Below are 19,115 nucleotides of genomic sequence, written 5' to 3'. Positions count from 1 at the left end.
TCACTTCTCTCAGCCCATTGACTACTAGTCCTGCAGGGTCCTGACTCTGCCTTTTTTTTTTTTTTTTTTTTAACCCTCAGCTATTTTTAGCTAGGCCAAATAGAGAGCCATCTCATCTTACCACTCTCTGCCTGTCCCAAGGTTTCACCAGGCCCAGACTATGTATGGTAAGCGCTGTTGTTGAAAGACAGAGACAGAGACCATGTCCATTCCGAAAGACCTTTGTCTCCCCTCAGGGTTTTTGGTTGGGTTTGGGGGGGGGAGGGGTTGCCTCTCTTTCTTTGGTTCCTTTTTTTCCTCCCGGGTGGAAACCTATCCGGAAGAGGAGGTGGGGGAAAGAAGTTGAAAGGCTATTGATTCTTACCTTAAAGAGAGAAGAGCCGTGATTCAAAAGCACCACATTAAGACAGACTCCCTGACTGTGAGATCCCAGGCACTTCACCGGCTGGCCGAGTCTCTCTCCATTCTGACCCTTTCCAGGCTGCTGGCCCCCGGGGGAGCGTGCACTATCTGTTCCTCACGTTGGGGAATGTGAGTAAGCTCAACTTTAAGCCGGGGAAAGTCAACCACAAAGGGTGCCCTGTTAATGCATGTAATAACTGAACAAGCTGGTATCTCTCAGGGTTTTTGTTCATGCTAGTTTTTTGGCCCCAATGAAAAGTCATCATCCTCGTTAATTTAAGGTGAGGTACTTACACAAAATGTGAGCATGTTGCATTGACTTGCTCTCCTGAAGTGAGGGAAGCAAGTGGGTGATCTGAGATTTCAGGGCCCCTTATAAGATCCAGTTTTTAAAAAGATCAATATGAGGATAGGACCAGGTCACCTTGGGGAGAAAACATAAATAATGATCAATGTGACTCTGCCTGTTCCTAATGAATCTGCCTTGTTTGTTTGCAAGCAAAACCCCAAATCTGGACTTTTCACTCATCTAATGATCCTCTTCCTCCTCCCACTTCCCCCATGCACAATTACATTTCACTTAGCAGCTCTGTATAATTCAGACTTGGCTCTAAAGGACATGCCACTTCTTCACACCCGGAATGGATCATAAAGGCTCCTATGGGATCAGTCTCCGTTGTGTGATTTGGAATTGAATTTGATAGCATCTCACATGAGTCGAACCCATGATTCTGAAAACCATCCATGAAAAAACAGAAATGTACCTGTACCTGCAGTATGATGGGCCCGATCCTGCAAGGTGCTGAACTCCCTCAGTTCCCATGGCAGTGAGACGGCTGGCACCAGGCAGCAAGTGCTTGGCACCTTGCAATGTCAAGCCCCATATCCTGCCATAGGAAAAAGGGAATGAGGGTCAGGTGACTTACTCCACCTTTTATTCATTATCATAATAGCATCAGTGGAGATTTCTAACCTACAGGTAAATAAAAATATATGCAATTAATAGTACCCCATAACGATCTAACAACTTTAAAGGTTGCTTAATAACCCATTTAACAGAAGCAGCAGAAACCCATACAGTTATGCAGCAATTGTAAATGCTTTATATTATTGATCCTAATAGATATCCTCAATTGATGTTGATGAGAGGCTATAAGAAAATACTATTCAGAGACTGTTGTGTTTGTAGGTAGCTGATAGCTTTGAACCTACCCTGCACTCACCTGAACTGATATGAGGTGCTGAACATCTGCTCTGAGGTCCTGAACATACCTCCATTCCTATTGACTTCAATGCTTGGTAATGCTCAGGGTCACGCTCAAAAGCATTTCTTCCTGAGGAACCCAGCACATTTCATACAGAGATGAATTATCAGTTAAAATTTGAGTGATGAGCTACACAGGGTCAAATTCTTCTCTAAGTCACATGAATGCAGCCTCATTGCCTTCAATGGCTTGTGCCGTAAAGGTGAGATAATAGGAGAGAGGCCAAGACTAACATGTGTGGCTGACAAACCACATCTGACCCCTGTCTCTTTCTCTTAGGCCCTATGGCCCACCCTCTGCCAGCCTGAAAGCTGCCCTAATGGGGCAGCTAGGTATTGCCCTGGCATTAGAATATCCCTGTGTGATATAAAGCCAGTATAGTCAGTTCATCACCACCTGCTTCCAGGCTCCCCATGATAGAGATATGGGGAAGCAGGAAAGGAGCATGACCATAGCATGCTGTATCCTGATGATCCTGAGATGGCAGAAGTCACTACTATCAATGTAATGTAGAACATCCCAGAGGCTGCTCTAAGTTATACCAGGGGCCAGACCTGCCCCCAAGCCAGCCACGGGATTCGGAGAGTAGAAAGGTAGCTTAGAGGCACCTTTCTCTCACCTTTCCTCTCAGATCTTGGTCAAAGAGAGCTCAGCAGGATGTGAGGATCTGACCCCAGAAGTCTAAATTCTCTCTATGTATATTAAAGGTTTCACCAGTCTCAACAGAGTGCTCATTTAACTTGAGAATTGCTAGCAATACTCAGAGAAGAGGGATTCCCAAACCCTCCATGCTCCCCTTAACACATACACAAACACACACACACCGATCGTCTGTGGGTAGATTTGAACTTGGAGACACGTTTTTAGATGCCCCCAGCTGCACAGAAGCTTCAAAAGCATCGTAGGAACTGTATGGCGTACATATCCAGTGCACAACCAGTGCATACCCAGGGCACAACCAGTGTAGACCTTCCAAATGAGGATACAACACAACTCTGTGAGCTGTAGACATCTCCTGGTGCCTCTCCTGAAGTTGCCAGGGAGAGAGGATATGGGCAGTCCAGGGCCGTGCACAGCAAGAACCACTAGGCGAAAACACATGGGTTTGTTAGGACACAGGGGAGTGAGGGAGCTAAATCTGTTGTCTTTCTCCTTCCTCTTCTATTATCACATAGTAGCATCCACAGCCTGGCAGCATATCACTGACCAGTTGGGTCTAAAGCAACGTTTCTCAAATGTGGCCACCGTGGCCGCATGCGGCCACAAGTGACTTTTCTTGTGGTGACAGCCTCCTGGGCAGTGATTGGGGGAGGGTGCGGGGGGAGGAGAGGGGTCAGCAAAGCAGCGGCCCCCTCCCTCAGGGCCGCCAGCAGAGGTTGGGCCCTGACCACCTCTGGAGACACAAAAGCTGGAGGAACAGATAGCCAGTGAGTTCCCCACCTTCCCAAGGCTGGTGGGGTCAGGCTCCAGCCCTGGGATGGCAGGTGGCAGGCTCCAGCCATAGGGCTTCAGGCTCCATATCCCTGCCATACAATAGCGGGCTCTGGCCCCAAGGTCACTCTCCCCCATCACCCCTGGCCCCTGCTGCCTCCATATCCACCTCCCCATCCAGGGCTTAATTTATCCCTAGGCTTGCCAGGGCTGAGTAAGTCTGCTGTGACAAGTGATATTTGTATGTTTCTTAATATCACTTTTCAGAGGAGACTTAGTAACTAGGAAGTCTAAAAAAAAAAAAAATAACAAAAAAAAAAACCCCAAAAGCACAAGAGATAACAAGAAAAAAAAATCGGAATGTGCAAAGCACCTTATTTGTGTTTCTATTCTGTTTAGGTTCAGTAAAGAATAGAGACAAGTCTACATTATTTTTATTATTGAGTCTGCAAAAAAAAATCCTACATAAATAAATTACAATGATATGGAAATGTGAATGTTCATATTTGTTTGTTTTTCCTAAAGCTAATTAAGTATTTTTGGGGAAATTGTCAGTGCAACCACCAGCAAGAGTTGGTGGCTGCACTCTGAGGCCACCAAAAAAACTGTTGTGAGAACCCCTGGTCTAAAGGATGTTTTCCCAGTCATGGCCTTATATGAATAAAAGCCATTCCTCCAAAGAGGAAACCAAAGAGATTTTTGTCCAAAACTGCAACCCAAACTGATATAAGGTTTTGTAAACTCTCAGATCATTTTTGCCACCTGATATCATTCATTTCTGTACAACTAGGATAGGTGTCACAAGTGACAAGAAAGGTTGTTCTCATGCTGTTTTCAGCCCACTGCAGAAGCATAAAATAGACAAAATTCCATGAGAGAGACTTTAACCAGATCTCCATCCTAAACTTGCAGGCCCATCTACTATTAGTTCCATGTATTCTCCACTAAAAGAGCGGAGCTAAGTTGTGGAGCTTTCTTGAAGATTAGTGGTTGTTTGGTACCTGAGGCCCAGTAATACCATCTGTTGGCTTGAATCAGCTGCGGGCATACCACTAACAGACATCTGAGGTTGAGAACACACCCTCATGCCATGAACTGCAGCAATTATTTAATGGAGGTGGGCCCCAGTCAAGTCCCCAGAGCAAAAGACACATGTACTTTTGGAGTGCACACAATCCAAACCTTGATTAGGATCTGAAGTTGCACATGGCCCTCTCTTCTTGTATAATGGACAGAACCAGAATCACAGATCCAATCACCCTGAATGATACGGTGTTTGACATCTGGATCCAGAACCAAAATGGGTGGCATGAGACCATCTCTTTTCATACGGTTCTGGTCATACATCTGTTCCATGCATAGATAATGGTGAGAGTTGTGTGCACAGAGTGTCTCCAGAGATACGGACCTGAATGTGCAATATACTGTGCTGTGGTAAGTTATAAAAGAACCAAACACTTTCAGAGTGTGTGTGTGTGTGTGTGTGTGTGTGTGTGTATGTGTGTGTGTGTGTGTACACACATTAAAACTTCTTTAATCAAAGAAGCTTCAGTGAGATAGCAGAATGTAAAAGTGAACATATTCAGGACTTTGTGAGACATTGCAACATTCTAAACAAAATGCAAGATGTAACTTTAAAAGAAGCAGAGATTGGCAGTTTTGAATGTTTGAACCTTAACTGATTTTGTCTCTTTGATACTGTTGTGTGTGGAGAATCCAAAAGAGCCTAGTAAAAAGTTGCAAACATTTCCTTTGGAATATTTACAAACCTCTTTACCTCTCCTTGCAGCTCCAAAGCTGTTAATGGTTCGCTTCCTTTTATTAATGGCAGGCTGGAAAAAAGACAAGAATAAAAAAAAAAAAATCCCTCCTCAAAGCATGTGTGAAGTGACTAGTCAGGTAATAACAGCTCCTTTGGAAGCTTTTATAGTACATTAGGCAAACACAGTGCATGTTTATAGACTTTTTAAAATGCTAATTATATAAAAAAGCATTTATAGCCTTCTAAAATACTAAGCTACTGTAATATAAATATTCTTAATAATCATCATCTAAAAATGCAGATAATTGACCCAATGAAAGCAAAGATTTCTGATTCTGAAATCTGTGAGCCAAATTTTTAGCTCTAGCCAAAGCAGGGAAAAGGTGTTGTTCTTTATTTTATGAAAGAGAAAAACTTTTATTGGTTGTGTTCTTTTTTAATTAAAAAGAAGGGCAACGGTTTGGCTTTAGAGTCACATATAGAGGTCATCTTAAATAATACGGGCCCGGTTTAGATGCACAGTTGTATGCCAAAGGAACACCTAATTTGTGCTTGGAGTTAACATGCTCATATGCACAAACCAGGACATAGTATATGCCTCGTCATTTGCACATTGAGCTCTTCAGTTTGCATGCACAGTCACAATAACTGCACGTGCAAATTAAGTGCTCAACTGCATACCTACTGGCTTTACTCTGGCACTGTGGATTTGATAATGGTTATTGCACAATCAAAAGATTGCTTTGTCGCTGCATCCCGGAGAATCCCATCTCCGTGTGCACTGAGCACACTCTAAAACTCCAGACAATTTGCAAGGATGTCTGCCAATAGGATTACCACCTGGAAATGGAGTAAGGACAGCTGCATGCTGATTCTCTCAGAGCATCCCACCAGGTGAAAACCCAGGGGTCCATGACCATATTGAAATGCAGCTGTGCCTGTAAAACACATCTTGGAAGTTTCTCTTCACTTCCAGGATGCACCTTCCAATGTGTGTGCATATATCAGGTCTGTGTGAAACTCTTTGAGTTTTGATTTACATGGAACTGGGGAGCCAAAGCTGTTAACCCCTTCACCCCCTTTGGGTTAGCCTGAGTTTGGTGTTTTTCAGAGAGGATAAAACAACCGTTAAACATTCGTTAATGCTAGTCACAATTATTAGTAGTCATATTCATGATACTTAGCTCTTCACAGTGCTGCACAAACACTAACCCATCCTCACAAAAACACAGGGCAGCAAGTAACTGTATAGTATAATACTCGTTTTACAATTGAAGAGTCAGAGGCAGGATAGATGATTGTTTTGTCCATGACATCACAGTGAACCAGTGTCAGAGCTGGGATTAGAACTCAGGTGTTTAAAGCCAATGCTTAGGCCATTAGATCATGCTGCCTCTGCATCTTTTAAAATATGTTTTATAGATTTGCATGACAATCAGCAGCAGCTTTCTGTTGGCTGATGGAATTGTGACATTAGAGATATTAAACAGCTGACTTTGAGTCATTCACATGTTGCAATCATTTTAGTTAATACGCTGAAAAAGGATTCTGGGTTTTTTTTCTTTATATTTCAAAAGTCGTGAAATTCAGACTTCTGATGATATCATAACTGTGAAGTAAGACTTTCACTAGCTGGCTGGAAGAGATTTTCAGTATCTCTATACATGCAAAATAGCATGTCGTTCCAGCATATATAATATAATTCTCTTTTCTTTAAAAGATATTTCTCCTATACTAACCACCTCAAATCTGAACAGAATTGTTTTTCAGGGTTTGTTAGTTGTTTGTGTGGTTTGTTGGTTGTTGGTTTTTTTGTTGTGGGTTTTTTTGTTTTTGTGAGGGCCAGGGAGGGAATGTTTCGCATTGTACGAACGGTTTTAACTATGGGCAAAACATCAGCAGAACAAAGGATTTGTATAGCAGTTTATCTATTTAGGTATTTATCAGACACCAATCACTTACCTCTTACTATAGGTCTAAAATATTATTACACCATCATACTATAAAACAGTGAACAAATACTGCTCATAAATATAACTGAAAAAGTATTTTCCAATCTGTGTGATCTTTCTGAAACCTGAATCCTCTTTTGTGTTGAGACATTTATCTATTTTCCAATACCCTTCCAACAACAAACACTCCAGCAATAGAGATCACATTATATATTGTGGTTTTTGTTTGTGGGAGAATGAAATCAAATGAGAACATAAATTACTTTGGTGTTGGAATAAAGAAACATGAAAAGAGTAGTTTTTAAAAAGCAGCCAATTCCCCAATAGAACTAGTTAGATTTTCTTAAATCATGTGCAAATTAAAAAGTTCAGGGTTCAAGCACATTGCGCAAGCTAAATCTCTGCCTTATTTTGAAAGGACAGGTGTTTGGGAAGATGCATTTGGATTTATACAAGAACTCTTAATTGGCTTCCTGTGTCTTCACTCAGAAAGGGCTCTTTTCATTCACTTTAACATCGTCGCTGCTTAACACCGAAAGGATACTCATGCCTTAGCAAATGGTACAGAAATATCTTTTGTAGTTAATGGAGCACTGCAGCGTTCCACTGCAAAGACCAACTACCTAGAATAAATTCATATCAGAAATGCAGCGATGCCCTTTCCACCTTCTAAATGCAGCCTGACACAGAATACCAGGCCATGACAATGTTTCTAAGAACAATAAGAAAGCACTTGGTATCCTTGTGGTCAATTACACCACTGTGTCAGGAAGATCGGTGGAGATAGAGCTCCCCTTGGGTCCTTCTGCACTGCTCCACTGAGCACTAATGTACCGGCAGACTTCTTATCAGGCTTCTATACTGTAAATCTCAAGAAGGGAACATTTGGGGTCACAGCTGATAACTGACCATCACAAGGATTCTTTCTTTCTTTCTTTCTTGGGGCTGAGGAGTGGCTGCTTCTGATCTGAAATATGAGACACAGAGTATGATGGAGAAGACTAAGCACTAGCAGGGACTCGGAGTGTTTTTTGCTCTCACACATCTTTACTGCGCGTACAGTACAAGGTAACAAGAAGAATGATTTATTTAGCTCAGCGAAAGCAGCTGTTCAAAGGAAGTGAGGGATATTTTAGAGGATTGTATTCAATTCCCAGCGTCTTCCAGGTACAAACAAAACACCCATAGCTTCATTTTCTCCTCTTTTTTTTTAATGCTATGCCTTCTGTTCAGCCCATCTTTCTAATTCTTTTCTTTCTTGCCATTTCAGCTTGTCCTCATTTCGAGTCAACACAACTGGCTTCAGCACATCCGAGACAAAGCTCCCACTACTGTAGGCAACATGCACACTTTCAGTCTCCCCTATCCCACTCAGACAACTGTCTCCTAATGCTTTGGTTTACAAACCCAAAGGGTCAAAATCTGTCCTCACTTAGGTGACTGTTGAAGTCAATGGGACTGCCCGGTTTTGAGGAGAGAGTTTATCATCCTCCCACTGCCGAAGCCATTAAATGGCTTGATATGACTAGCAATTTCCGATCAGAAGAGACCCGGCGCTGGAATGTCAGGGCTGTGGCAGACAAGCGGTCTGGCACTGCACCCATTGAAGTCAATAACAGATCTCCCATTCCCTTCATTGGCAGCTGCGTGAGCTGTATTGACAGAGTGTTGGAGACATGATGCTGTGCATAACTCTGACTGGTGCTGAGTGTATGCGGGCACACCAAATTCACCCATTTTTGAAAGCTCTGGATTTCTGAATAATAGGGTTTTACGATGGACCTGTGGACAGAGCTCCCATCTCCAGTACCATGAACACATCAGTATGATATTTACATGAACAGTTGACCATCATCCTCTATGTTCCTTCTGTCCAAGAATGGGAACAAAACTTCCTTATTTAATTTTGAATCTTTGCTTCAACTTTGCAATTCCCTTTGATTGCCAGCTTCTCTGGACTATATTATCTGGAACTGGCCTTGCAAAAAGCACCACATGTACCATAAGCCATTCTGCAGAATTTCTAAGTGGTCTGGAATGAACTGTTCTCCTGCAAGTAACTCACTAACAGACGTGATTAGCAATTAAGAAAAACATTATTATCTATCGCATGGGCTCAGAGAAATATTCATGGTGAGCCTTGTGCGTAATAGCAGTAGGAAAGAGGCCAGGAGGGCTAAGAAAATATCAGTAAGCCAATGTCAAGGAGGTTATCAAGGGCAAAGAGATGATGGTGGTAAAGGAAGCCAACAATATGATCCAGGAAAGATGGGAATGAACAGCACTGCAAGCCAACAATGTATGCACTGCATAGCACTTACAGCAGTATGCAATTTATCATTAGATATAGATAAAAGTTCTCTTTAAAGATCTATAAAGCCTTTGATACTGCTAAGAAACAGCCAGAAGAAGGATGTTTTAGGGAGGAAAAAATGGATGTAACGAAACAAAATGCATACTTCCTAGTGTGATGAACAACAGAAAGGAAAGCTATTATTCCTGTCTTTAATTTTGCACAAAGGCGAAAATTTGCTGTCAAAATCGTAGCAGCAAATGAAGTATTTTGATATTGCCCAGGGCGTAATGTTTAAAGAGTCTTTAATGTGATCACACAACCGCAGGCAATAGGAACTCATTACTGCTGCCAGCATTGGTTTTTTCACTAGGGGAGAACTACCGTCTCACCACAGCTATTCACATGCAGTGGGATCTCAGCTTTCTTGATCCAGAAGAAGCCACACATAGGGAAAATCCTACTTGCCTGTTATCATGGCATCACTTACAAAGTAGAGATGTTCATCCTTCTGCCAATGTAGGATTGTTTCCTACAATATATTTGCTAGTGCTTTGTTATCCTGAAGCTCAGCCAAGCACTCTGTAGCCTGACATTATAAACAGGGGGCCCACGGAGGGAACTCATTTTGCTTATAGAATCACAGAATCATAGACATGTAGGGTTCAAAGGGACCTCAGTAGGTCATCTCATCCAGCCACCTGTGCTGCAGCAGGGCCAAGTAAACTTAGACCATCCCTTACAGGTGTTGTCTAACCTGTCTTAAAACCTCCAATGATGGAGATTTTACAATCTTCTTTGGAAGCCTATTCTAATACTTAACTATAAGTGTAGCACCCAAAACGGGACACAGTTCTCCTGCTGACGACTCACCAGTACCAAGTAGAGTGGGACAATTACCTCCCACATCCTACCTATGACATGCTCAGCTGTGACTTGGGAGCATAGTCTAGCTAAATTGTGAGTCGTGTAGTTGTATAGAAAGCAACTAGCATAGCTGACAATCAGATTAGTTAAAATTGGTTTGCAGTAAAGTTATAAATGATCCAGAAGAGATAAGGGCCTTTCCTTAAGCACCTTATCCTGCAATTCTTATTCATACGCATAATTTTTACTTATAACTCAACAGACTTCAGTGGGGCTGCTAGCAGAGGGATCCACTTGGAGGAAGGAGGCTGGATTGGCCCTGATATTCTTTATAATACTTTTGATTGGTTCAGTTTTTAATCATAGAGCTATCTATGTCTGCCACCCATAACATTTCCATTGTGACTTGTCTTTGTAGCAGTAGCTGCCACTAAAAGCTATTCTGAAAGGTATGTCACTGCAGGCCAGATTTTCAAAGGTATTTAGGCATCTAAAGAGGCAGCTAGGTGCTTGGTGGGATTTTCAAAAGCGGGAGTTAGGCGCTAAATCTCCATAGGCCCTTCTGAGAATCCCACTAGGCACCAGCCACATCTTTAGGCACTTTGCTATCTTTGAAAATTTGGCCCCCTGTTTCTTTGCCTAAAGGATAATGGGACTATATATATACGAAAGAAGCCACCTGTTTTCCTTGAGGTGCAATAGCTACGTGACTTATACTGGGGCAGGGTGTATAGGTGTATAGTCGGAAGCACTGATACACCATCAGAATTGCTGAAGGCGAGCATACCTGGTAAGGGTTATACAAGTAACAGCTAAGGGTGATTCTGACTCACATGTAATGAATAAGGCTATGATTATGTCACGGAGGTCACGGAATCCATGACTTCCATTGACCTCCATGACATTCTCTGCCCCGGACTGGAGCTCCAAGCCAGCCCCTTCCTCCCCTTCCCTCCCCCCAGCTCCCAGGCCCCGCACGCATGGGGGCACCCTGCAGCTGTCCAGCTGGGAGTGTCGGGGGCCCTGCAACTGCCCAGCCGCGGTGGGCAGTGGGGGACCCCCTGAAGCTGCCCAGCTGTGGCAAGTGGCTGGGGGACCTTGCAGCTCCCAGCCATGGTGGGCGACCCCGCAGCAACCCAACCCCACTGGCAGGAAGACCGCACAGCTCCCACTCCCCACAGCAGTGGGGGAACCACAAGCCCCAGCAGAAGTGGGTGCTAAACCTGTGTCCCCATTTTGTCAGGGATATTTTTAGTGAAAGTCAGGGACAGGTCACAGGCTTCCGTGAATTTTTGTTTATTGCCCAAAAACAACAAGGAGTCTGGTGGCACCTTGCCCGTGACCTGTGACTTGCCTGTGACTTTTACTAAAAATATTCATGACAAAAACTTAGCCTTAGTAATGAATGAAAATAACCACCAAAGCCGAGGTCAGAAGAAATTTCCTCCTCAAGCAGTTAGCAATGACCTTTTTTGTTGCGCATTAAGTGCCGATCCAAAGCTCATTAAAATCAATGGGCTTTGAATCCAACCCTAAGCAGGCATTGTCCGTTAGAGCATATCCCACATGATCAATTCCTACACAATGAATGGGCAGCCATTGGTGGATTTCACCCCATTCCTGTCTTCCACCTTTGGGGTGTTTATTTACCAGTAGCTGATTTATTAAATTGTTACTTAAAAACCAATTGACTATAACAAAATATTTACTGAAGTTTAAACACGCTTGTAGAAGGTGCATGTATATTAATCCTCATTGTTAACTGCCATTTTACATACAGTCACTGTCTTTTAAATATTATATTCAACACAGATTTGAGATGACTAACTTACACCTTAACAGAATATGTTTGTCACATTCCCTGATCTGTCCTCAAACAACTCTCTGTAGGAGAACCTTGCAGATCCCAGCAGACAGCTTCATAGCCCAGCTGAAAATGAGTCTAGTGAAAGGTTAACCCATGGCCTGTAAGGCCTGTTTCAAAGCCCGTATAAGCCAATGGAAACACTCTCATATATTTCAGCGGGCTTCGGATCAGGCCCAATAGCATCGGTACAGATTTTTCAAACACATTCAGCCATTAACTATACATATGCTTTTGACCACATCTGACTTAGGTCTGCAGTTCTCCAATGCAAGCATGCACTGGATCAATCAATAATATTTGTATATAAGCTGAGTGTGCATAGAAGTGCATGTGCAGTGAAGCATGCCCCTTATTAGAAACGGGGACTATATGTATTGTTCTGCAGTAACTGCGTTAGAAATAATGGTAATTATATTATGACTCACCTTAACGCTACCACATTATATCCTAATGACTGTTCCGTTAATTCATTTTTATTGGATGCATTCTGAAATGGAACTTGTGTGTATGCTGTTAATGTATTTGAAATTAAAAGAGTACACAGGATTATTAGATGATTTGTATCATGCAACTGCATTTGGTTCTCCAGGCCATAGGACAAAGGCTGGTAAGTGCAGCCAATCAGTGCAGGTGAAATATATTTTTGTCAAGACACTCTCAGGTACCTTTTTCCCCAAATGATTTTGTCCTACGTCATTTAGCAAGTACAGTGATTTTTTTTCTCCCTGTATTCTGGAGGGCAACAGGTTTTAATAACAACTTCAAATTATACAATGTTGTCTCAGGTCAGTTCCCCTTATCATAAGGATCAGCACTTCTGCTGGCACAGAAAGTCAAACTTGTTGACATTCTCAGCAGAGAGTCCAAGGACTGAATGAGCCATAAGGAATAAATTCCCGTCTTACCCTTAGCAGTGGTCCCTCCAGGTCATTTTTCATGGAGTGCTGATCCTGACCATGATATTCTGTGAAGAGAGGACTCCACTCTCGAGGACATTCACTACCTTTTTCCAAAAAAAGAAATGTTAAAACATATTATTCAGTGGAGTCTCATGACAAAACATCTTTTTGTGCTCATCAACGTCATCAATGATGACAACGTAGCTCTAGCCACAGAATTTGTTAGTGAGCTATTGCAAGAGACTACAGAGAATGAAGAGAAACAAAATGCATTTGTGTAGGTCCTATAAAAATAAAAGGCTATTGTGTTTTGCCTTTCCCCCCCCCTTTATTTAATTGTAGTTTTTAAAATTTCTCTGCAAGGGTGAGAGTCCGTTTTTTATTAAAAAATAAAGATTATGAACTCCAAATAAATGCCCCCATCTAATAAAAACTATTTGAAGGTAGGTCAAATTGTGGCCTAAAAACCTTGACAGTGTCCCTTTAATATATTCTATTATCCAACAAATGGTTTGATGTAAACTGACGTATATCTTTTAAAAGAGCAAACTGGATTGTGACAGCTGATAATCTTGTTTTGTTGAAGGACTTCTATCACATTATCTTTAGCTAGAAGTTGAGGCATTGAGCAGAAATGCTCTGAAACAGGCCTACTGCTTAGCAGCAGTATGGAAAGGAATATCTGGTCCAATATGATTTTGAACTTGTACAAAATTGGCTTAAGCACAATCAACGTGTGCTCAATGGGCAGAAGGGCATAGCTAACCATTTGAAATGTTTACACATATGGCCAACCAGTTGCTCTAACTGCCTGGACTGGGCCATACAGAGCACTTGCTGTTACATCTAATGAGCCTAATCCCAAGGCAACAGAAATCAGCAATGGTCTTTCCATTGGCTTCAATGGGCCTTGAGTCAGACCCAACGTGATCCATAATGTGGAACCAGATTTTCAGAGGCAGGCAGCTCCCAGTTAGGCACCAGAATAAGAGACAGATTTTCAAAAGAGCTCAGCTCTTGGGTGCTTTTGAAAAACTGACCCTTGCTGGCTGCTGTTGGATAAAGCTGGAAGGCTGTGTGTCATAAAAGACCTGGAAGCAAACTGCCAGTTACCGTAAATAATTATTGAATCCTCTGGGGTCTCATCCTATCCATGATTATTGGTTTTACTTCCTGCATAATAATAATAATAATGTGCACAGGACAGGACCTTAGAAAATCAAGAATGTAAAATGGGGTGGAAAGCAATTGTAGAACCTCATTTGAGAACCAAAGAAGGTAATCTGAGAAACGCAGATATTGTTTTTACAAAAGGAAATATTGCGGTGGTGGTAGATGTCACAATTCACTGGGAGGATAATGCTAAGAGCTTGGATAAAGCCCACAAAGAAAAAGTTGCCTACTACCTCAAATTAGAGGAAGATATTAGGAAATTAACAGGAGGTACAAATATCCACTTTTTTGGTCTCGTGATTGGGGCACGTGGCAAATGGAGTGAAGGAAATGAGGAGCTTTTAAAAATCTTAGGAATTGAGAAAGGCAAAAATTTTAAGGAGAATATTTGTAGACTCGTTTTATATTCCACTGCAGATATGATGGCAATGTTCAGTGACAAGTAAAGATCCCGGAGCTCCATTCCATGTATCTTACTATGACTAAATTTTAGCTATCTTTTTCCATATTTTAAATTCATGGATTATTGGTAATCAATACCTCTATATCCATTGCTATTTATATATTTGTCCTTTCAGAGAATGGTTTGAATTGTTTAATAAATACTTAGACATTTGGATTGATATCCTATTTTAAATTATTTTTCTACTGGACTTGGACGCGGACTGGCCGCTTATAGTAACCAGGAAAGGGCAGGTTGTCACACCTGTACATAAGCCAGGGGGCAGACTTGAAGGGAAAACCAAATTTGTTTTCTTGGCCAACTTCACAGTAGCCATTAAAGGTCAGAGGGAGCTATCAGGTGAGACAGAGTCCCCTAAACATTCCCCTCTGAGCTCTAACCCCACACAACCAAGTACAAGTGCAAGAGTTAAGTGTCTGGAGTTCTGACTTCAAAGCCCCCCTGCTCTAACCACTAGACAGCCCCCTCCAGAGCTGGGAATAGGGTATGTGTAGATATCACTGGTGTGTTTGGGCAACCTGGCAGCAGGAGACAGTGGAGATGCAATAGCAGAGAGCCTTTTGCTGTTTCCCTGCCTGCCTGCCCTCTGATTCCAGACTCTTCAACTCTTCACTTGTTTCCTTTCTCCGTCCTGGCATACCCCTCACCAGTCACTACCATCTGAGGAGAACCCACCTTTCAGCCCATGTGGTAGAGGCTCATGCCCTAAGCTCCAAAAGCCCCAGGTTCAGTCCTGCCCGCAGACTACCGGCATCTGTTGGTGTTACAAGTGGGGGTTTGTCCAGGATTTCAACTGGGCTTCTAACACCAACAGACCCTGGTTGTCAGCAGGTGGGATCAAACCTGGGGCCTCTGGAGTTTAGTGCATGAGATAAAAGCCAACTGTCTGTTAGCTAAGGCTGTAGAGCAGACTCATTTTATCTCTCTCTCTCTCTAAGTGGTCTCAGTGCCACTAGATAGGCCACAACACCACACCCAGAAGGTGTGTGGGTGACACATGCAGAAGAGGACAAAGCACTCTCAGCACTGCTGTCTCCAGAGGAAACCATAGTGCAGGAAGAATGAGCAGAAACTGCCCTGGGGATCTGACAATTCCTTCTCTAGACCAAGTACCAAGGGCACGTGTGGGATTGTGAATTGTGAGAGTTTTTTCCCCAGATCCCCGACAGCCCAGGGTGTTGTGAAAGTGATGCCCTTCGTCATTAGAACATGCGCTAAGGGACAATCCATGGAGTGATGTTGGCAGTCGATTTTGGCTAACATACACTGTGGGCACCAGTCACATGTACGGTGCTGCCAAACAGCAGTGTTTCAGTCCAGTTTGGCAAGCAAAGCACCTCATGGAGGAGAGGAGATACTTCTCTGGCTCAGCAGTGGATCTGTTTTTTCAAAATGATTATTTGCCTTTTGTAAATTGCTGATTAAATCCATTACATTATGGACACTGTTTAATATGATCACCAGGTAATACACTTGTTTCAGTGTTGGATGAACGCATTAGGCTCTGGCATTTCAACAGATGTATCCTTTTCAACATGGGATGGGTTCCTCTCCTATAATGAGGATATTCTGGGTTCACAGTAAAGGGACTAAGTATGTAAATGTATGAGACAAAATTAAAGTAAAACAAACCCCAGACTCTTACCTAAATTTCTCCATTGAGTCTCCAGCCAATACTGCATGCTTGTAGCATTAGAACAGAGTGTATTCTAGGCTAACAATGTTTCTATTCTTACTGGCAGATATATTACAGAAAAGCGAACATCAACCACAAAATGGCATTTTATGAAATAAATATCCGAGATAAAGGGCAATTACAAATCCACATTGCTTCATCCACTGCCCCTTGAAGATCTAATGGTTAAAACAGTGAACTGGGACACAGTAGATCTGTGTCCAGTTTCTGGGGAAATCACTTAATCTCTGTGCCTCGATTTCCCATCTGTAAAATGGGGCTAATACTTTCTTTTCCGAGCTTTTGTCTGTCTTGTCTATCAATCTGTAAACTGTGCCTAGCACAATAGGACTCTGATCTTTTGTAGACGCTACTGCAATACAAATATTATGCTCACTGTAATGTTCTTTACTGGTACCCTGGGGGATGGGTGTGTGGGGAATATTCTTTTTTCTGTCCAGTAGGATCACTCTGAATTAGGAAATATTTTTCCCCTCTTTGCTTCCCTTTATTAAGTTTCATTTTAAGTTTTACTTGGCACCGTACCAAAGATGCCGTACCATACAAATGAAAGGATGGTCAGCTTCAATTCAGTCAATAGTAATTACAGGAAATCATTGCAAAGAATAACCTCTGAGGAGAATAGAAAGGAACACAAACTCTGGCAAGTCAAGTGTAAAAGTATAATTAGGCAGGCCAAAAAAGAATCTGAAGAGCAACTAGCAAAAGACACACAAACTAACAGCAAATTCTCTTTAAGTACATCAGAAGCAGAAGCCTGCCAAACAATCAATGGGGCCACTGGACAATCAAGGTGCTGAAGGAGCACTCAAGGAAGACAAGACCATTGCAGGGAAGCTAAACGAATTATTCGTGCTGGTTTTCCCAGCTGAGGACATGAGGGAGATTCCCACACCTGAGACATTCTTTTTAGGTGACAAATTTGAGGAACTGCCCCAGACTGGGGTTTCAGTAGAGGAGGTTTTGGAGCAAATTTATAAATTAAACAGTAATTAGTCACCAGGACCAAATGGTATTCACCCATGAATTCTGAAGGAACTCAAATATGAAATTGCAGAATTAGGTTCATAACACAGTTACTATCACTTAAATCAGCTTCTGTACCAGATGACTGGCAGATAGCTAATGTGATGCCAATATTTTAAAAAGACTCCTGAAGCAATCCTGGCAATTACAAACTGGCAAGCCTAGCTTCAGTTCCAAGCAGATTGGTTGAAATTACAGTAAAGAACAGAATTGTCAGACACATAAATGAACACGAAGTGTTGGGGAAGAGTCAACATAGCTTTTGTACAGGGAAATCATGCCTCACCAATCTATTAGAATTCTTTGAAGGTGTCAACAAACATGTGGACAAAGGTGATCCGGTAGATATAGGGTACTTGGACTTTCAGAAAGCCTTTGACAAGGTCCCTCACTGATGGCTTTTAAGCAAAGTAAGGAGTCATGGGAGAAGAGGGTGGTGCTCTCATGAATCAGTAACTGGTTAAAAGATAGAAAACAAAGGGTAGAAATAAACAGTGAGTTTTGATAGTGGGGAGAGGTAAATTGCAGGATCCCCCAAGGATCTGTACAGGAACCAGTGCTATTCAACATATTCAGAAATGATCTGGGGGATTTTGAACTCTAAACCTTCTGAGATTCACCCACCAGGAACCAGATATTCATAATAAAAGATGGAAAGAGCAAACTGGAGTCATCGGAATTCATAATAACTTGCTCTAACAGCTTACTAGTGTCACAGCTTACTAGTGTCTCCCCTCTGTGGTCCCAAAAGGGCTCCCACTGTCAGGCTTCCAGCTCCCCAGCTGTTGTCTCTCTTGAGTGGAGACCTGCATTATCCTGGTCAGAAGGGAGTGAGTGATGCTGGCAAACCAGGTGCCAGCTTGTGCCAGAGCCCCAGGTCAATACATTTGTATATGAGTATAGATCCAAGTGATTGTTAAATGTATAAGAGTGTATTTGGTGTTTAAACTTAATGAAAACAAGTGGGATGTTACTTGCATTGTTCTAACTTAGCTGTATCTCGTTATAATGTAGTAGCAAATATTTGCATTATGCATACCCCTGTGGCTAAATAACCCATCCGACAAGGAAGAAGCCTTGTGGAATTCAAATGAAGAACTTTAACAGGAAAGTGCTAATTTCAAAGCAAGTGGTCTTTGTGTGTGATGATTGGAGGTCAAAGACTCAAAGTGCGATCCTCACTCAAAGGAAAAGCCCCCATGGGTTGTGACACTGTCAGATTGTTTTCTGTGAGCAGAAGTTATAAATGTGGATTCAAGGAAAGATCCTGCATCTCTAGACTGTCTGGACTCTTACAGGGAAGTGTACGAGATACAAAGCGGAGATCCCCAGAGACAATGTGGGTACCCTGAGAAGACTTTTGGAAAACTGGCACCATTTGAAATTACAAACTGTGACTCACCTGTGCATATATTTTACCTGCTTTAACCTCTCAATAACTCTCATTTCCTTTTCTTAGCTAATCAATCTTTAGTTAGTTTACTATAAAATTGGCTACCAGTGTTGTCTTTGGTGTAAGATCTGGAGTACCAATTGATCTGGAGTAAGTGACTGGTCTCTTGGGATGGGGAGCAACCTGATGTGGTGTGATTTTTGGTTTGTGTGACCTTTTATCACAAAGTCCAGTTTGCCTGGGTGGCGAGATAGGCTGGGGAGTCCCCTTAGAATGGTCCATGGTAAGACTGGTATAGTGATCCAAGAGTTCACATTTTTTTACTGGCTTGGTGAAAGATAATAGAAGACACCACCAGCTTGGGGTGTCTGCCCTGTTTTCTGACAGTCCGCCCTGAGGCAGGCACTCATGGTCGGGAGCCGCTCCATACAGCATATCACAGGGTGTGTCCAGGCTGACCAGTTCCCTGCCTTTACTGTGTTATTCTCAGCAAAGAAATTCTGCCTAAACAGACTTGTTTGCTTTCTCTGCAGAGACTGATAACCGTGTGATTGTCGGAGATATTAGTTACTGCACAGTTCTTTCTAAGCAAGCTTACTTTATTCTTAAGGTAAAAAGCATGACTG

The 19,115-nt window shown here is 42.4% G+C and overlaps 2 long non-coding RNA genes across 2 annotated transcripts in view; one reads left to right on the top strand and one right to left on the bottom strand.

Moving 5' to 3' along the window:
- Nucleotides 1-481, bottom strand: part of LOC101947879 (uncharacterized) — an 88,782-nt gene extending 88,301 nt beyond the window's left edge. The window contains exon 1 of the long non-coding RNA XR_010592356.1: nucleotides 365-481. This is a non-coding gene — a long non-coding RNA (uncharacterized LOC101947879). The remainder of the gene's footprint in view (nucleotides 1-364) is intronic.
- LOC112058666 (uncharacterized) lies at nucleotides 412-18,676 on the top strand. The gene is made up of 3 exons (XR_006176434.2): nucleotides 412-531; nucleotides 7,766-7,979; nucleotides 8,083-18,676. It is a non-coding gene; the product is annotated as an uncharacterized LOC112058666 (long non-coding RNA).
- The last annotated feature ends 439 nt before the right edge of the window (nucleotides 18,677-19,115 follow it).

The sequence above is a fragment of the Chrysemys picta genome, chromosome 13 (genome assembly GCF_011386835.1).
Source record: "Chrysemys picta bellii isolate R12L10 chromosome 13, ASM1138683v2, whole genome shotgun sequence".
Lineage (NCBI taxonomy): Eukaryota > Metazoa > Chordata > Testudines > Emydidae > Chrysemys > Chrysemys picta.
Note: the sequence above shows the minus strand (reverse complement) of the source record. Positions and strands in the feature narration are given on the sequence as shown.